The 20626-nt window shown below is 45.3% G+C and overlaps 1 protein-coding gene across 3 annotated transcripts in view; it reads left to right on the forward strand.

The window, feature by feature from the left end:
• The window catches only part of KIF26B (kinesin family member 26B), a 428353-nt gene that overhangs the window by 43451 nt on the left and 364276 nt on the right, over positions 1-20626 (forward strand). Inside the window, exon 1 of one of the 3 annotated variants that reach the window (XM_032466563.1) lies at positions 8902-9009. The exons of the other annotated variants lie outside the window; for them this stretch is intronic. The gene's annotated coding sequence lies outside the window, so the exon portion shown is untranslated. Of the gene's footprint in view, positions 1-8901; positions 9010-20626 lie in introns of those variants that run through there. 3 annotated transcript variants of the gene reach the window in all.

Genomic DNA, 20626 nt, shown 5'->3' on the forward strand with positions numbered 1-20626 from the left:
ATTAATGCAAGTGTTACACAGCAGATGCTGTTCAGTACAATCTCTATCCCAAGAGAATGTGTCAATATCTCTGAGTATGGAAATGTACATGTATGCTCATAAATGTCTCCAGCCTCCCAAATCTTTCTTCCCCTTTTGGGGCTACCCCCTATTTTCCTCCTTCAATCCCTGTTTACCTTAATATGCATTTTTCTCTTTGTTTTCAGCAAAGGATGAAAAATTGTCACTATGAATGACTAACAGTCTTGAATTGTAATTGTTACCTCTTCCAGAGGAACTTGCTTTTTCATAGAAATCCGAAGGAATGACTCTCTAATTATTGAATTTCAGACGTAGGCAGGGATGATTTTGGGGTAATAGGATTTCCCAAGCATTCTCGAAACAACAGTGTGTATGTGTAGGCAGAACACTGGCTGCACTGGTGAGGCTATAGTGCTGGGCACTTTTCAAATAGTGTGAAGACCACTGTGCTAATGCCTCTTTGCTTAAGAGGCATATTTACATAAGAGGCATTGTGTCGATGCTTCTTTATTCTTATTTTGTGGAAAAATTGCGTGTGTCCCTGGGCAAGGGACACAAGGTAACGGGGTTTTAGAAGAAGGTTTATTAATCTCACACCATGTGCCCAGTGTCACCCCTACAAGAACCTGAGAAGAGGCTTATCTTCATTTCACATGTGAAGCAGCTGAAGATTACAGCAATTAAGAGACTTGCTCAAGGCCCCATGACTAAGAATTGGAGTCAGGCTTGAGACCTGGCCTCTTGGGTCTGGGTCACCTACCTGAGTGAAACGTAGTCTCAATATCACCACTGCCTCACCTCTTGATTTTTAAATTATTACAAGTGAAACATACAAATAGGCCAGGTCAGTTCCATTTGGAAATAACATAGCTGTTAGAATGTAGATTCTGTTATGCTCAAAATGAAACAATTCTGGCGGCAGAGCAGGCACGGTTACCCGCCTTAAGATTTGTTAGTGGTGAGGATGCAGGGATCTTTGGGTGCCAGCCGGGGGTTGGTATGTTACTGGGTTCTGAATTCTTGGCGATTTCAGATTTGTCCCCTTGGCCTTCTACTGTTCAGCTCTGCCTGTGGTTTCTTCTGTGACCACTGGAATTCTGAATTCAGGAAGGTTATTAGCCACCTGGATAATTGCACCTTTATAACTTTTAAGACAACCACCTAGAGGCAGAGGATAACTGCAATAAATGACTTGTAATTCTAGGTCTTAGATCTTTGCTTTAACATAAAACCAGCTTTCCACTTCCTTAGATTCACAACCTGAAGAAATCAAAGCTAAACATTACCAGAAGTCATTATCTACTATTTACAGCATGTTCTAAAATGGAAACAAGCCTCCTTTTTAGGGGTGAGAGGGGTGAGGGGATCCATTTCTAATTTTGCCGGGCTTCTGCAGGGATTTTTTTTAACGTGAGAATTTTTTACCCCCAGCTATTTTTCACCACAGGGGTATGATTGTATCTGAGGAGGCAGCTTGACTTTCTGCTTCAGGGAGAAGCCTTTTATTTCCTGTCGGGGTTTTAAAGTTGCTCTTGTTTAGGCTGTTGCTGTTTTATACGTCTGCCTGAATATTGCAAGGCAGGAGGCATGTTGGTCTATGTTACGTTGGCCTTGGGGCACTGGAGTGACAGAGCAGCTTTATTTGGGATTGCTAGGCAGGCCATATGTACTCAATTATCCCATTTGGAACCACTTGGTTCTTTGTAGCACGTCTCCTCCCAAGCCCATCCGTGCTGGCTGCCACTCACTGTTACTCTGCACCTTCAGGAAGACCTGGGAACCGTTGTTGGCAGGAAGAGCTCCAACTGATGTCACTGGTCTCTCGCAACACTCCCAGACGTCCTCGTCACAGAAGGCAGGCTTTTGTGCACCTCTACCCGAACTAAATTTGTGCCAAGAAAATGATTGAAAAGTTCATTTACGCTGGAGGACAAGGACTAATCGGATTTGGAGGAAAGAGCCTGGGCTATAAAGTCTGGCTGGTGGAGGTCCAAATCCTGATCTAGCTGTCTGAGCTTGGAGAAGTTACTTAACTTTTCTGAACCTCAGTTTCTCCATTTGAAAGTGGGTTGAAGTTACAAGGAAGCCAGTTTTTGTGCCGGTATGGAAGATGGGCATCATGGCAGCTGCTCCTGGCATGGGTTGTCAGGAGGGTGGCTTCTAACACAGCAGATGTTTGGCCCGTATACATTATTTTCCCCTCTCCCTACTTTTTTCATAGGTTTTCACTCGGCTAACATTTACTGACCATCCTATGGCGTTTCAAGATGTGCACCTTTGAATTTTAACTGGGAAAATGCCCTACCAGCAGGGATTTCAAGCTGTTACAATAGATCGCGGGGCAGATATTTATGGTTGTGTGTGGAATGCATGACTGGGACCCCTAATCACCACACAACTAGCATTTGTCCACTTTTAAAGATTTGAAAGGTTTTCTTACCTTTATTTTATCTTGAATCAGGAAGTAGACTTGTTCTATCAGACTTGTTTCCATGACGCGCATCCTCCGGCCTCCTCCTGGAGGTGCCGCGTAAAAGTGCCTTTCCCCAAGGGTCAGCCGCCCTCTCTGTATCCAGACTGCAGGCAACTGGTCTTGACATCTCTGCTTGTGTCATTTGTTCTTTTGAATCTGCAGATGTTCTGAATGCTTTGTGGCCACATTCCTGTTCTGATGGCCAGAGCCAAGAAGCAGCTGAGGAAGGTTGGTGGGCAAAGCTTTCACGGGAGCCTGTGTCAACCAGAGCTTCTTGAACATAGTTAGGAACTGGGTCCAGTTCCCTAGAGGAGTGTACATCCCCATGCTGTTCATGCCAGTGTATGAATAGCTTGAGAGAGTCAGCAATTAGCTTACATCTTTACACAGTGAGATTTTAGGTTCCTTTCATATATCCTACTGTGGTCATGCCAGGCTCGAGTGCCAGTGAAACAGGAAAAGGATGGATGGGGACTTAGAGGGGGTCTCAGGAGGGGCCTGGAAGATATTTCAGGCCTAGGAAGGAGGGACAAACAAAACCTACACTGGAACTTTATGAGTGATAATAATTCACAGATGAAATATTCCAACTAGAGCCCTAAGTATAAATTCTATTGGAACATCACCCTAGAAGCTGTACTAATTTGAAATTGTAGTGAAATGCATCTTGTGTGTTGTAAGGATCTCTTAAATTCCTCTTACGGCTCTGTCTCAATGTCAAAGCAAATAGTTTCCCTTAAAATTTCAAATTTTTATTTATTTTTTCTTGTACAGGACTTTATTTGGTGAGGTATTTTTTAAATTGTTCATTTACAGCCTTCACTGGGGCAATAAAAGGAGTCAATTTGTTTAGCATCCTCTGTAAACTCAGGCCCCTAGAGTGCCTTCGAGCACACAGTCCCCCCTAACACCGGATTTTGTGCACGCCAGGGTACTCTGTTCTGTTCAAAGGGCCGTTACTATCATCTATTGTTTTTATAATGCAGTTTATTCTTCGCAGAGTATGCCTGAGTTATTTCTAGAATCCATAGTGATTATCATTGTTAAGGTGTGTGGAAAGCATACTAATTCCTGTTTATCATACAGGATATAACAACTAAGGGACCAAACTCGTACTGCTTTGCTGAATCTTCTCATAAGAATCTAGGGGAAACAGTGCTTGCTGTGCACAATAATAATAACCATAATATGCTCAACCAGCAACACCAATTACCAGAAGAATGATGTGGTTGCAAACTGCATTTCCTCAATAATTAGACAACTGCTACATTCCACTGGGAAAGCAGAACAACCCCATGATGCTGCTGGTGTACTAGCCTCCAGATCTGCCCGTGTAAAACTATTGCCCAGGGTACCACTGTCTCTCCTTCTGGGCTAATAGAACAGAACAGCCTTCCCAAGGCAACTTTTCTGATCTCCAGACTTTGCTGTGCTTAGAGAACCAGGCGAGGTGGCCAGGGTCTGTCTTTGTTGAGCACTACTGTGGACACATGCATGTTTACTCGGATTCTGTCCTGGAGTCCCTGCTCACTTTTCAGGTCCCTGGAAAGGCTGAAGGCATAACTCTGGGAAAGCCTGTTGCTCAGATGGGGGGAAATGGGGTCACTGGGTACAGAAATGGGATGTGGAGCCTGGAACCTTCCTTGTACCTGCACCCGGAGTGGTCCCCACCTCTTCCACTGTTTGCATCTCTCCCCGGCAACACCCCCCCGCCCCCATCTTCACACAAAGGATAATGTGTTTCATGGGATGTGTCTTGAATCGATTTTTCTGGTGAATGGGGAAGAGGCATGGGAATAGAAGACAATTGTTGAATCAAATAGTATGTTTTCTTCATGCAATAATATGTTCTTGACATTAGAAGAACAACTTCTACCTGGGGAATAGCCTAAGGCACAGTTGCACATAGTGATGCAGGTGGTCATTGATCTGAAGAATTAACTTCAATGGCTGCTTTGAGGAATAAGGTGCATTTGTATTGAAGGAGGTCAAGAGAGTCCTAGAGAGTGTCTGGCCTCGTGGGCTCTGACTGTGGAGTGTGATGCTGCCCTTGACTGCAGCTGTGCAGATCGGTTGTGCCTCAGGTCAGGCTGTCACAAGGCGGGACTGGCAAATTCCCATGGACTCTCTGACTGCCGGCCACTTCTGCTCCCTCTTGCTTTGCTCTTTAAAAAGTAAATAGTTCAATTTATTTTAAAAAATTGTATTTAGGTAGGAAATTAAAAATCTCTCTGTTTATAAAAGTGATTTATACCCATTACAGAGAATGAGGAAATGTAGAAACCAACCAAGTATGTAAAATCATCTATAATAACACCAGGCAGGGACCACAGAATTAAGTGTCCAGGTGATTGTGACCAGCTGGAACCATCAAGTCTAAATCAGTGTGATTACATTTAAATGGGGTCTCAGCCCAGCATCTTGGAGGAACCTGTGGACCTGAAGGCTAGTGCGGAGCTGGCATGGAGAAGGGTAGAGGAGAGTGTGCTGAGCGAATGAATGAAGCAGATGGCATAGAATGCAAGGAATTAAGGCAGGACTGTCCATAGGAAACATGAGAGAATTTCTGGGGCGTTCACGTTGAATGAAATCATAGAACGGTCTACATTCTAAAGGGCTTGGGAGCTTTTCTCTCCTCCATGCTAAGTTAGTAGTTTCCACTTCCCACTGCCCACCTTCCCACAATTCCTCCCAAACACACACACAAACTTTTTTTTTCCTATTTTTTTTTTCTTTTTAATTTTAATGGAGGTACTGGTGATTGAACCCAGGACTTCGTGCACGCTAAGCATGTGCTCTACCACTGAGCTATATACCCTCCTCCCTACACACCCATTTTTCACACATCATATTTTTACCATCTTTTTTGGTAAAGAAAAGTGTGCCTTTCAGTCCTGCATTAGTGAGTTTCTCACCAGGTACAAACACCATCAGGCCTGCTGGAAAATGTAAGGCAAACAGGAGCTGCAGCAGGAGGGAGCCACAGAGGAGACAGTAGCCCTTCCCTTTGCCTTCTGGCCGCAAAACCATCTGGGAAGCTGATGGAGAAATCATGGGAGGAGGGCTCCCACTCTGCAGCTCGAGCAGTGCCTTGGAGGGACCCTCGCTGATTTCCTTTTTGAGCAGATTTCTTTTCTCAACAGATAATTCTCTGTGAGCTAATCAAGGGCTCCTCGAATGGTGCCTTCTCTTCTATTCTCACCTCTGTGCCAGGGACATTTTCTTGGCAATTGAAACCAAAGCGATAGATTGGCAAGTGGGATGCTACTTGGCTAAGGGTAAAATAACCAATGATTGCACATAATTGCAGAAAACAATTTTGAATTTTATTAATGAGGTGCTCTAAACAACATCTTTTAGCCCATTGTCCCGCTTAATAGCCAATTCACTGGAGTTCAGTGAGCTGTAATTTACATTTATCTTCCCCCATTGACAGCACCAGGCCATTGTATTCTGTAATTGACACAAGTTGGTCATTTTCAGGGCTGGTTCTGTCTCCAAGGATGTAAAATAAACAGACTTGTTGGAGAGCTGCACTGATGTAGCCTCCTCCAGAGGGCCAGTTGGCTGCTGCTGCTGGAGCTTATTTTCTTTCCTGGGGAGAGGGGACATAGGCACAGAAAGTCCTTGGGCTAGCATATTCAAGGAAGAGGCTGGAGGAGGCAAGGGACTATCTCTACTTACAAAATGATTATTTCTTTCTTTTCACTTGTTCCCTCCCACTCAGGGTCCAACATCTCCAGGCTTAGTCAAGTTTTAGGGTACACCGCAAAGTTTCTGGGGTAGGGGTAGAGGTAGGGTGTGGGAAGGGTTTGCTGGAGTGGCCATAGGCTACCATTTCCCTCAGTGTCACATCACAAAATATGACGTGTGAGTCACCTCCGTAGATCCCCATGAGCTCAGCTAACCCAACTCCTTCCTTTCAATATGTTTACATATTACATGTGACTACTTTTCACGTGCTTGTTTAACATCCCTGCGGCCATCTGCTCTGTGCAGGGCACTCAGGGAGTGTGAAGACGAGACCACTTGCTGCCCTTCAGGGATGGGTTGAATCCCACTGTTGCTGTTTGTTTTCCAACCAGATTCCAAGCCCCTTGAGGTTAAGGACCTTGTCTTCCCTGTTCTGTCTTTGGATCTTCTGCAGAACCCAAAACACAGGAGGCACTTAGAAGATGTTAGCAAATGGATTAATCTAATGGAGGAGAGAAGACAGGTGCAGACATACATGCAGAACTGGCAATGAAAAAGCACAGAATGAAACCTCCAGACGGATACAAAAAGTGTGCCAGGACTTAGACAAGGAAGGTGCCCCTTTTGTCTGGAGTGAGCCGGGAAGGCTTCCTGCAGAGGTTGCCTGGAGGATGGGTGAGACATTGATAGGAGAGTGGAGACTGGGCACTGCAGGAGTAATTCAGAGAACAAGTGTATGCATGTAAGAAATAATTCAAGGTTCCCTTGGCTTTGATTGAGAACTAGATACTTGCGGGGAAGTAGTTGGGGGGGTCACAGGAGAAATGCAGGTTGGAGGAAGGTTATGGGGGTCTTAAACACCAGGCTAAAGATGGGACTTGTTTCACAGACCATGAGGCCTTTTATTATTATTATTATTATTATTATTATTATTATTATTATTATTATTATTATTATTATTATTATTATTTTAGCTTATAAACAACAGAAAATTTATTTCACAGTTCTCCAGGCTGGGAAGTCCAAGATCAAGGTACTGGCTGATGTGATGTCTGGTGAGAGCCCACTTCCTGGTTCACAGATGGTCGTCTTCTCCCTGCATCCTTACATGGGGGACGGAGAAAGGGAGCTGGTTGAGGTCTTACTCTTTTTTTTTTTAACACCTTTATTGTGGTATGGTTTCTGTACAGTAACCTACACATATTTCAAATCTACAATTTGATGAATTTTAATAGATGTGTACACTAATGAAAACCAGTCACAGTCAAGATAGCTAACATTTCCATCACTCCCCAAGAAGTGCAATTTTCAAATTCCCAATTTATCCCTTCCTACCCACTTCACCCCCTGGTAACCATAAGTTTGTTCTCTATGTCTGTGAGTCTGTTTCTGTTTTGTAGAGAAGTTCATTTGTATCTTTTAAAAAAGATTCCACATACAAGCAATATCATATGGCATTTTTCTTTCTCTTTCTAGCTTACTTCACTTAGAATGACGATCTCCAGGTCCATCCATTTTGCTGCAAATGGGATTATTTTATTCTTTTTTTATGGCTGAGTAGTATTCCATTTTATAAATATATACCACAACTTCTTTATCCAGTCATCTGTTGATGGACATTTAGGTTGTTTCCATGTCTTGGCTATTGTAAATAGTGCTGCTATGAACATTGGGGTGCATGTGTCTTTCTGAATGATATTTTACCATGAGGCTTTTGAAAGGCTTTTGAGTGTCAGGTCATGTGATCATTCAGAGAGTATGATAGAGCCTAGAGGCTTTGGTGGAAGATGGAAGGAGGGTAGAGATCTGGCCCTTGGACCATTTTTAGGATATGCCAGGAGATTCAGGAAGGAGGATAATCCTTAGGCAAGGCAGAGGAAAAGGACCCTTGGAGTCCTTGAATGAAGTGCCGATATTTTGTTTGGCAGGGTTGGTGGGGAGCATTTTATTTTCTTCCTCAGCAGAGTTCAGCATGATCTCATTTCACTTCTGGGCCCAGGGTCAGGCCAGAATCAAAGCTGGAGGTTAAAAGCCTTTCCCCAGGAGGTTATCACGAAGAAGGAGAAGCTGGACTCACAGAGCCTGGGAGCCTCCCGGGCACATTGGATCTTTTGCCTCCATCCTGTGTGGGGAACTCAGAGGTTATAGAGCTGGGACCCGGGGCGGTTCCCAAAGCCGTTTCCAGATGCTTCTGGAATAGGCTGTTCCTGTGGAGCTGTCATGAGCAGCCAGGCCTGCAGCCTTCTTTCTTTCCCAGAGGAACCTCCCAGACCTAGGAAACCCTTTCATCAGACGCATCTGCCTCCCACAGCTCCACCCTCTGCTCCTCACCACTGGTAATGCTCAGTTCTTCTCCGAATACCTCAGCCTTATTTGTTTTTTGAGACCAAAAATATATTCTGAGGAAGTATGGCATTATTTTAAGCTCATATCCAGGGAAGGTCTGTAAAGGCTTTGTGTTTTCTTGTGGCGACGTTTCCCAGCGCTGGGCCTGAAGGAGAAAGACTAACCAACTGTTGCTAAATGCAGTATTCCCTTGTGACTGAAAGGCCCAGCTTCCAGCCAGATCGGGGTCTGCTGGGCTGGGTGTGGGATGGGAGCAGTCACCACAGGATCCCCAGATATCTGTCTGAGCCTCTGTGTGGTCTGAGGCTCTACCAGTCAATAATGCCGTGGAATGTCTCTCCCTGCTGAAGCTCCACCATCCAAAGGGGTGGAGCTATCTTCCTGCCACCACAGCTGTCCCCCTCTCTGCTGCTTGATGGGACCACAGATTTGATCTGACTCTGGAGGCCAGCTTTAAAACCCAAGGCAGCTGGAAGGTGGGTAAACCGGGGAGGGGGACTGAAGAACCCCATTTCCCGTCTGAGCAGACCTGCATGGGGCTCTCTGGAGAGAGCCTTACACTGTGACGGTCATGTTTTATTTCTTAGGCCAGATTGTGGATACATTTTGTTCTTTGTATTCTCCTTTATGCTCCTTGGTATTTCTGGAACAGTTCTTGATAACTGTTCATAAAGAAAAAAATCCTCTTTTCTTTCTCTTCTCCTCCTCTTCCCTTACTTCATCCACAAACAATGAAAGAACTCTCTATCAGGGACCATTTAGTTCTCTCTTGGGAGCAGCCTTCTCTTCTCTGTTTCTTGGAAAGTGCATTCTGACTTGCTGTTGGCACCAAACCACATCAAACACTTACACTGCATTCAGACGGCCTGGAGAGATTAAGTGGCTTGCTTGTGATAAAATAGGAAGTGGTGGAACCAGGACTTGAAATGCCATGTAGTTGCAGGACACGCCGCCAACTCTCCATCCTGCTCTCCTCTTGTGGTGGATACAAATCCTTTAGGTTCCTTTGTGGTGTGTGTGTGTATGTGTGTGTGTGTGTGGTGGGGGAGGTAATTAGGTTTACTTATTTCTTAGAGGAGGTACTGGGGATTGAACCCGGGACCTCACAATTGCTAAGCCTGTGTTTTTTTATCTTTTGCTCCATTCTTCACAATTCTAGGGCCCTCTCCCATTCTGCCTCCTGTTGACAACTAGGTTGTGATGCCTGGAGTGGAGGGAAAAATGAATGTGGGTTTTCTCTCCCCTCCTCCTGGGACACGGCGTTGCTCCAAATATCGCTGGGTGAACTGGGTTTGCCTTTTTCCTTTGATGCCACTGTGCGGCAGCGGCCCAGTGCCTGTATGCAGCTGTCCTGCTGGTGTGAATTCAAGGTTTGCCCTGGTTTTGGAGCCGAAGTCTGCACACCTGGTGTAACTTTGCGTGAAGTCACCTGGAGAGGTGTCACTGCGGTGGGACTGAGCTGCCGGGCTTGCACCGTCCCACTTCACCTGGCGCTGTTCGTCATGGGTCGCTCTCTAGTGGAGTCCCAGCCACTTAATGAGTACTTAATACCCACGAATAGAATATAATTATTCTGCAGCCGGCATGTTCCTTGACTATAATTACGAAAGGATTCCAGTCATCATTTATGGGTGTTCTCCCTGGAGCCAACACTGAATGCTAAGTTGACCCAGTTAGTTTCAAGCTCAAGTTAATAAACATTAATGCATTTTTAGGCCTATTGGCCAATATCCGTTGCATCAGTGTGGTTTTCCTAGGCAGGGTGAACCCCTAACATAGCCAGGCATTATTTTTTTCAATTAACCTAGTTCAATTTGGATTTCCTTTTGGTTAAAAGCAATTTAGGTCAATCTCAGATTTTTAAGAATGAACCTCTGGAGGGAAAGAAAATTAAGTAGGCACTAGAGGGGCTTGATTACCACAATTAACCCCCAAAGACAGACTCTCAGGCTGATGGGGGCGTGGGGAGGGGCCATATGACCACTCCATGCCTTCTCCGTGAAGATCCTGGTGGGGCATCCACTTTTCATGCTGGCTGACTGATTAAGTAAACACCGCATGTCACAACGCCTCCGAGGGGTTCACATTTCTCATGCTCTTCCTGCTTTTAGAGTACACTGTGTTCTCTCTTCTGAGAACAGGGCTCAGAAAACTCCTTACTCCTGGGGATCACTGGTGGGGTTCAGGGATGGAAGAGACTGCTCCAGGCAGACCTAAAGAGGGGCCGAGAGGAAGGGAAGGAGAACTAGGGGAAAGGAAAGGGACCAGGGCTGGTGACAGAGCCAGGCTGCCTTCCATGTTAGGAATAGGGCCGTTCTTCACTGGACCGTGGGCCATCAGTCACCCGCAAAGTCCTCATAGCCTTTCTTCCTCCTTAAGAAACATTTACACAGTGTGGATGCACATGTGGCCCTACTCTGGCCCTTTGACCTGCCAATTCCTCACTCCTTATTTAGATAATGAAAGATGTGGTTCCTGATCCTTAGTTCCACTTGACAGCAGGATTTCCTGACTGGGGACAGAGCCTGGGGCCACCCTGAGGTAACTGAGGCACAGTCATTATTCCAGAATGCAAATTTTTCTGAACTTCAAAATCTAAAATGCAGTTTACTCCTGTCCATAGAGTAACCCTCCCACGGTACTTCCGTGCCTCTTCCCATGACATTGCTTTTCCTTCAGAGGGCCCAGAAGCTGAACGTTTGTCAGCAGGGAAATCTATTTCAGAGGAATGAAGGACATGGAGGTTCTATCTACCCATCTGAGTTCATAATTTGGTGGAAACCTGATACATGGGAGGCCCCTTGGAGACAGATACTCAGTGGCTGAGGGTCCCAGGCGCACCTGGTTTAATGCTGCCCGCTGCACACCCTGTCTCTCCACCACATAGACAAACCCTCGTGTTCCTGTGTGTGCGGTATCCTGACCACAGGTGTCACAGAAATGCCCACACCCAGAAAACGCTGCTCTCTGCAGTTGATTTGTAGTCTTCCAAAAGCCTGGGCGTGTTTCCTTCTGGAGATGGGTGTCTCCTCTGCTTACGTTCCTGGCAGGTTTGCACAGCTAGGGCCCAAGTTAGAAGCCAGACTTTGTTTTAGAAGCACGGTTTCTGTTTTATAGTCTCTGTCTTCAGGGGGTTTGCCTGGCCTTGTCCATGCCTCACGTGGCAGATAATGTCCTGTATTAAGGAAGGAAAACACCCATCAAACGTGACTCCTTAACCTTCTCTGTAAAATGAAGGAGCTTAAAGAATATGAAACAAGTGGACACAAAACCTTTTTGCATTCACACCCGTACACACCTGTTATTTCATTCTAAGCAAAGTATAATATGTTTTTCCTGCCTGGTAGGGCTCCCAAAACAAGTTGTGTTTGAATGGAGTTGTCTAGCAACTTAAAAGAAAATTTTAGAGAAAAGCCTTTTCCCACCATGAAAGTACATTACTCTCTGGGGACCAAAAGGACCTGTTTTACTGACTTGACCGATGGTGCTGTGCTCCGCGTTGTCAGATGTTATTTTATTTTATTTTTTTTAAACTTTTTTTTTATTGAGTTGTCAGATGTTATTTTAAATGTCTCTTCTCCAGCCTCTGAGGTCATGTGGAAAAGAGATCTTTGGTATTGGCGTATATGGGTTTGCTATAATATTCTGACGTGAAAGTTCATAAGAAAATGAACATTTTTTATTTCCTCCACCCTCTGGTTTGATCGTGGTTTTATCATTCCCTTCTTCTTTGGGTGTATCTTGCCTGGATGTTTTATTTTTGTTGTTCCCTCTTCCTTTTATTCTTTTTCTGAAATTATTGCCATAGAGCTTTAATCCTATTTTCTTAGAATTTTTCAGACTCTCTCATTGTTTCTCCTTTGCTGTCTTTCTTTCATTCTCAATTTCAACTTAGTTTAAATCAATAAATATATTCTGAGTGCCAATCATGTTCCTGCATGTCCTAAAAAATATGAAGATGAGTAGGATGTAGGTCTGTCCCTAGGAAGCAGGTGGTTTATTGGGAGTATGGGAAAAGAAAGCAGGTACATAAATCATTACAAGACAGAATATGGTAGGCGCTAAAAGAGAAATGCCAAACCACAAAATTCAGCTCAGAAGAGGGGAGGCATCTGGTCTGCTGGGCTGATATGGAAAGGCTTGGTGAAGAAGGTGGCTTTGAGTCGGACCACACTGAGACTGCCAAGATTGCCTGTCTTCTTCTGCTTAAACCTTTTCCCTCTGCTCTCTCCTTTAGTTTCTCCTCCTTACCCCAGACGAACACTCTTCACCTGCTGTGTCTGTCTGCTCTACTTGTCTCAGGTTGTGATGAACGGTGTCCTCAGGCTGGGTTTATGCTGTGCTGGATGGCAGCACCGGTGGAACACTCCTTGGTGACCAGCCAGGTGCCCCACTGTGACGTGGTCCAGAGGACCCCACATCACTGGAACATTGTGCAGGTGTTTGGAAGAATTCTTGTGAAGAGGATTCGGTTCCCGAGAAGGACAGAGCTCTCTATGGTGGAACAGGCCTCTCTGAGACTAGGGAGGTGACAGTGCTAGTCACAAAGGAGATACCTCTCTTCGGGGCTCACGGCGAACTTTGTTTCCTCCTGTTTCCAAAAGCCAGTGGAGGGGGAAGAGGGTGTAGCTCAGTGGTAGTGTGCGTGCTTAGCATGCATGAGGGTCCTGGTTTCAATCCCCAGTACCCCCATTAAAATAAATAAATAAAATAAACCTAATTACCCCCCCCAATAACAAAATTAAAAAAGCCAATGGAGGTATGTCCTTCTCTGAGGATTCATTTTGTTAGTTCCTTCACAGTCTACTCACTCACTCACTCACTCACTGACTTGTTCATCCCCTCAGGACAGAGTCATTCAATGTCCACCGTGTCCCAGGCATTATGCTGGCTGAGCTCAAGGATGCAAAAGCTAATCGGGCCTTGTTTCTGCTGCTGAGAGCCTTTCAGCCCTTTAAGGATGTATTTTGGACCTGGGAAGCTGAGATAGTAGAAATTGGTTCTCTGTGTATCATCTCTGTATTTTATGTTTCTTTAGAGACTTACGTGGTCATTGTCTTCTTGGACTAATGTTAATTCCTTAGATCATTTGAAAATGTGCCCTATCCTTTCCTCATTTAGAATGGCACAATTTGGACATGACCTAACCTTCCTTTCAAGATTTCTTATGAAAAGGAGTCAGAACTCCAACATCATAGATATATTACTCATTATTTTTTAAAAGAGAGATCCCTTCTCCTTGAGTTCCATTTTTATTGGCATTGCATCCTTAAGAAAATTAAATAACACTCCAAACCACCCGACATTGGACTGATATCTTAGGAAGATAAACCACCATGTCTTTTAATGAAGCTCCTTACAAGAGCAGATGCATCTGTGACCAAGGGACGGGCAGGAGAAGGATCTCCCATGTATGCTCCCCAGTGGGGTAAACTCAGAGAGTGACAGTGCTCTGCCCCGCCCTGCCCCCACCCTGTCCTCAAGAGCTCCCCAGGAACAGAAGGCCATTCACATCGCAGAATATTGCTTCTGTCACCATAGCACCAAACTATTAAAAATAAAACTGTCCCTGAAGGCAAAACATTTCATTTATTTTCCTTTGAATGAGTAACTTGTTTATTAAGATGAACTAAGTGGCTAAATCTAGATTGTATGCCGGCGAGAAGAACTGATTTATTGTAGCCCTTTGGAGAGCGTGCTTTATGTTCTCAGGAATTGTCTTTGGATTTTTCAATGAAGAAGAACTCGTCTCGTCAGGTGGGGAGCCGGTCCCCTGGAAATACGTACAGGCTGGCTCAGCAGTGGGTGATGCAGTAGCTGATCTTTGTTCTTTGGCAGATTGGTTCTTTTGGACCAAGTCAGGGTGTTGAAAGATTTAGCGAGGCTTAGTGATCTTCAAGGGAGACTATTCATTCCTCAACTGCCACTACAGGTTTTCTTTTTTTTTTTTTTCCCAAGTGTTTAATATGAAAATGTTTCACTTACGCCTTTTTTCACATCTGAGACCGTAATATCACTGTACCCATGGCGGTTCTGAGAGGGCTGGGGCTTTGTAGGTCCTGGCCCAGCCCTACATTTCCAGGAGGCATTTCCACCACAGGAAAGCAGGTGTGTCTCTGCAGGGAGGTCCCCCACTGCGGTCTGCACATCTAGGGACAGAAATGTGGTGGCCAGTTCCCCTCTGACTGAGGTCTCATTTGCTTTAAACTGATGGACTCAAAAGGAGACAAAAGTGTAAATGGTTAAAAAAAAACAAACAAACAAGAAAATTCCTGCGCCCAATTTAGCAGTGAAAGGGAGGAAACTGTGTTGAGTAGAGAGATTTTTAATTCTGAAAAACTTCTTCCCTTCTATTTAGTTCTAATTTTTTCTTTTAACACTGCAACACATACTATTTCTGATGTGTAATCTCATGACACCCCCGGGCCCTCCAGAATCCTTAGTCGTTGCCTGTAGAGATCATAAGGGAACTGAAGCTCAGAGCGACTTCATGACTTGCCCAAGGCACCCACTTAATAGTAAAGGTGGTAAGAGCTGCCGGTCCTTGCGCACCTGCACCCACACTGCCCACGTCTCATTATGAAATGTAACTGCTTCCTGTCATTGTCCTTTTCCTTTCTTATTTGGTTATCACCACCCTGCCAATTAGGTTTTAACATTGCCCCAGTTTTACAAATGAGGACCTGCAGCACCGGGAGAACAGGTAAGCTGCTGGAGATTAACCAGCTGGTGGCAGAACTCGGACTTAGTCCCGCATCCTTCCCCAAATCCCAACTTGGTGACATGATATTTGGCCATTTTCCTTTGTCTGTTTTACACGGTGCCTCTGAAGAGAGCCTGTCCTGTAGTTCAGTACACATATATCCGGTGCAGGGGACAGAGGGCTGAGGCCATGGCTGGGACCCTCCAGGACTCTGAGGCTGTGAGTCCCTGACGGTCCAGCTTTCTGTCTGTGTGTTTGTGACACCTGAGCAGTGAAATCAGGCCCCAGGGGAGCAGACCGTGCCTGTGGCTCCTCAGTGGGTACAGCCCGGCCAGCTCAGGCCCCCGGTCTGGTTTGTGTAAGGTGAGCACCACAGGATCAGCAGCTGTGCCCTGGGGTAGCGCAGGTGAAAACAGGAGGACCCCATGGCTCTCCTTCTCCTCCCTGCTTACCCTTCTGCCAATCTGAGAGGTAAGGGGAGCAGAAGAGGGCAAGTGAGAAAAAGCAGGAGGGAGCTGGGTGTGGGGCTCGATGGTTTCCACCCAGCCAGCGGGAGATAACAGTAACAGTCTATGGGGGAACAAGAAGCAGATTTCCCCCTCGGCCCCGTTTGCAGCCTGAATGAGGCCAAGAGCTGTGCAGTGTGCTGTGTGGGATTTCGGGGGATGGACAGTTTCACTGTGTGTTTCACACATGGGCTCGCAGCTAAGAATTTAATAAGCAACTATGAATTGTACCTTGCCATGGGGGGGCTTTATATTTCCACACTGAGGAATTAATAAGTAGGATGAGTTTTTTTTTTTTTTTTGTTTTGTTTTTAAAGAAAGCTTTGGGCAGAATGAACCACTAAAAAGTTCCTGGCTCTCAACCTCTCAACTGCTTTTTGTACGTCCAACAAGCTGCTCTTGGCCAGACCTGAAACGCTTTTCCCAGGGTTTCCTGCTGGCCTTTCTGCCTTTGCCATCATGGTTTGCAGGGATCTTCCCGAGACCGCATATGCCAGGAGGGAGGGTTCTGCATCCACATTATTTTCTGGGAAGTCGTGAACATCTTGTTGTGACCTTGGGTTTCTTTCTGTCTGTCTGAGAGGTGAAAGCACTGTCAGCACAGGAGACACCAAACACCTACTTGTGTGAGAAACTAGAGCGCCACCTGTGTCTTCTCAGTTTTTCACCTTGAACATTACTTTTCCTGTCACCGCCCCACTTCCAAGCAGAACTGGTTGTGGTGGGGAGAGCAGTGCCTCCCCACCCCAGCCACGGGGACAGCCCTGCCTAGGTCTCAGAAGGCTTTGGGGGTTGCAGCAGATCCCACTTCATTGTACTCCTCCGTGCAGCTCCGAGTGGCTCATACTCTGGTATGCTCACTCCTTCATCTGCCTTTGTAGGAGGCTTGGTGGGGGTTACCTCGTTACTGAGTCCAAACTTGTTCTGCTCGCTGCACAGCAGGCCAATAAATCGGGAGACGAGGTGTCGGGGCAAGGAGTAACGACTTTGTTGAGAAAGCCGGCAGACCGAGAAGATAGGGGACTGACGTCCTGGAGAACCATTTTCCCCAAGTTAGAATTCAGACTCCTTTTATGCTAAAAAGGGGGAAGGGGTGTGGTTGGTTGTTGCAAACTTCTTGGTGTTAGAATCCTTCGCCCTTGCAGCTGTCCACGTGGGTCAGGTCATAGTGTCCCTGTAAACCTCCAACAAGACAAATGTTATTTTCTATTCTGCAACTTTTTAACTTTATATGAATGGAAAAGTGTTAATACCCTTAAAGATCAGAGCCTTGAGAGTAGGATCTCCTGTATATTTCAGGCTTCAGGCAACATTCTTTTATAAAAGATGCAGAACCAGCATGACTAAGTTCAGGTTCCAGCCAAAGGAACAGATCCAACACGGAGTCAGATTTGTTCTTCCCTGTTACAACCTTACAGCGACCCCTCCCCAGGTTCTTCCTGAGGAGCTTCCGGCACCTGTGTCAGCAGCATGTTGTCCATTTTGCACTGAAGGCCAGTGAGTAACTTGGGAAGGTGGGACCAGAAACTAAGAACAGGGCAGTGTTTTCCTCCTTAAGAATTCTTTGTTTTCCCCTTGACAGTTTAGACGAACAGTAGTAATAACCACCAACATTAAGTTGTACTGATCAGTTTGTGTTTTATATGTATGTTCACATTTAATTCTCACAATAACCCTGTAGGGGTTTAAGGTAAGAATTATTACTGATTCCATTTTTCACAGATGCAGGAACAGAGGCTCAGAGAGGTTAAGTGACAGACAATTGGAATGCAGGTCCACTGTCTTCACATCCTCTAGCACTGGGTTTGGGAAGCCTCATCCCCCAGCTTGACAGGTGGTCCTAGTGTTTTGAAGTGGAGAGTGGTGGGAGGTCAGGGAGCGGGTATCAAATTTCAGAGCAATTGGTCATCTCTGATGGTAGCTGGAGGGATGAGGATTCCCAACTGAGTAGCAGGCCAAGAAGGGACGCATCCATTACCAGTGAGGCACTGAGAAGGAGAGAGATGGTGATTGAGTGCTGTTCCAATAGAGTGAGGGTGGGGTGGGGTGGGCGAGGTTGAGCTGTGTTCTTTGAGGCATAAAATACTGTCTCTTGCAAAAAGAGGTTGAGATTTTGCAGCTGGTTTTCTTTAACTACCAGTAACCCCAGGATTGTTTTGGAGAGCCACAGAATTTCCAAACACAATGGAAATTCCAGGAGTGGAGGGTGTGGGTTCTGGGGCCTGGGGTGGGTGTGGACAAACTTGGGGAGGGCCGACCACAGCCTAGCCGTTTTGTCCTGCCTCGGTAATGAATTTCACACGGCTCCACTGTCCTCGATTTTGTCTACGGGATGCACACATTTAAGCCTGGGAAAGAAGGGGATGAGGAAAGAACAGGCCCTGGGGATTTAGCAGAGGCCATCAAAACCCCACATCAGCCAAGACAGCCACATTTGGCAGGACCTCTAGTGACTGTCTTCCCATCAGCTGGTGTCCGAGGAGACACATACTGTCAGTTCAGCTCCAAAGTGACGCTTGTATGTGCAAGTTTGTTAATGGGAAATTAATTTTTCCCTTTACAATCTTAAAAAGATGTGCAGTCTGTATCCAGATATTTTCAAAATAGCAGTAACAGCAAACAGGGGAGCTAATGTCACCAGCAAGTCTTCGTGGGGTCAAACCCAAGAAAGAAAATGAATAAACAAGCAGCTTCGGAAACCGCTTTCACATTCCTGAAAGTGCCTGGCAGTGTTTACAAGAAGCCCGCTGACCCTCAGGTCAGAGGTGGCCCGACTTTCTCTGGAGTTTGAAGGGAACTGAAACAACTTTTTCTTGATCTGCTTCTAGTCTTACTGCTCCTGCTTTGCACTTGGCATCTGCATTCAGCCTTTCAGCTGACGAGCAGGCAGCCTGACCACACAGCTCAGTAGTTGTGAGACTCCACCCTGGGTTTTCAAGTAAAATCTTAAAAATGCCTTTGTTATCCTTTGACGCACAATGGAGTCAGGGTCCTGGGTTCTAGGTCTGGCTGTTCTGTGAGTTAATTGGAATTTATGGTTTATCACTGTAGTCACATATACATAACTGGCTCTGGTACAAGGCAGAATGTGGCGAAGACTTTGAAGGCATGGAGAAGGTTAACAGTAATGCTTCCCAGTTGTGAAGAGCATAGTTCTGGAGAATATTCTCGGTTCTTTCATCTGTGTAGGAAGAGGTATGTTGTAATGGTTAAGAACTGTTACATGTCAACTCAGGTGAGATAGACTGTCTTAACAAATGGTTCTGGAATGAATAATGCTGATACCAACGTATACTCCAGAGAGATTAAACGATTAATTGCGGAAAATGAAACTCTGAAAGGACTAGGAGAAAACATAGGTGAATTTTTATCTGGTCTCTGAGTGGGGAAGCCTTGTCTAAATATGACAACTAGGGAAGAAAAGTCAATGAACCAGACTGGTAGACTGAGTCACAAATCACATATACAAGCATTTTCATAGGAGCACAACAGCAGAACCTTGAAACAACCCAAATGTCTATTAAGAGGACAATGGATAAACTATAGAATTTTTCAGACAGTGGAATATTTTTAAATAGCCAAAATTAATCACTAACATGACATGATAATATATGTACACTTTAACAGTATATTATTAAGTGCAAAAAATGACTTATAATACAACAGCATGTGCCATTCTGGGGCAGGGGGTTCTGTATGTTACATGGGGCGGGTTTTTGACTGGTGACATCCACACTTCACTATCGGTCACTCTATGCCCCTATGTGATGCTCAGGTGAAGAGGTTGTCTGCAAATTGTCTCCGCGTCTGCGGGTTTCCCTGGCCTTCTGCAGAACAAGCTAGGGGATCTCTGTTAATCATTTTGTTTCTACCTGATGCACCCTGAGTGTGTAAGTTACAGGGTATGGGTTCCAAATCTTTTTATGAACATGTTTTTATTTCTCTTGGGTGAATACCTAGGCGTTGAATTGGACTAGTCATAGCATAGGTGTATATATATTTTTAGTGTGTAAGAAACTTCCAGATGGTTTTCCAAAGTAGTTCACCATTTAAATCCCCATCACAATGTGTGAGAGTTTAATAGCCTTTTTTGTAAGGTTAAAACAGCAAATCATACACATACACACAATTTCAGAATTCATATAGATGAAATAATACTGAATTAACAGGAAAGCAAGGGAGTATTGCTGGCAGGATTCAGGATGGCAGTGATCTTGGTGAGAGGCAGGAAGTGGGACGTGGAGGACCTAGCTAGATGTGGGGCATTGTGGAGCTCTGTTAAAGCACTGCTTTATAAAACAAGAAGAGAGGGATACCAAGTAGGGGGCTGTTTCTAATAGAAAAACATCAGTATTTGTGGCAGCAACGTGGCCTTGGGGATTATTTTACTGTCTGACCTTTGTGTAGCTAAGTCTTCCGAAGCTCCAGATTTCTGCAGAGAGCATCTGTGACCTCCTGCAGGAGGGCTAATGGGGAAAGCAGGTTTCTGCTGCTTACACTGGGGAAGAGGGATGGGCCTGTTGCTCCTGCCAGTGAATAATTCCTACTGAGGATCAACAATTGCTTTTCTGTTGGGTTTCCTACCCATCTAAGTCCTGGCTTTCCTTGCTGTGGATTCTCCCCCAAGTCCTGTGCAGGTGGCTTGAGGCCAGAGAGAGGGCTCACTGAGCTATGTTCAGACACACCCCCTCCCACCCCTAGACCACAGGGGACAGAAGGGTTTAAGCCTGTTTATTTACCCTTAGCAAAACAGAACTAGCTTTTAGTATTATTATTATTTTAGGACTTGGGATAAAAAGGCCCATAAAAATGAGAGCATAAAACAGCTTTTACTGAACAAACATTATGCTGATTTATTTGTGAGTGAAATCTGAACCATATGAT

Source organism: Camelus ferus, chromosome 23 (genome assembly GCF_009834535.1).
Source record: "Camelus ferus isolate YT-003-E chromosome 23, BCGSAC_Cfer_1.0, whole genome shotgun sequence".
Classification (NCBI taxonomy): domain Eukaryota; kingdom Metazoa; phylum Chordata; class Mammalia; order Artiodactyla; family Camelidae; genus Camelus; species Camelus ferus.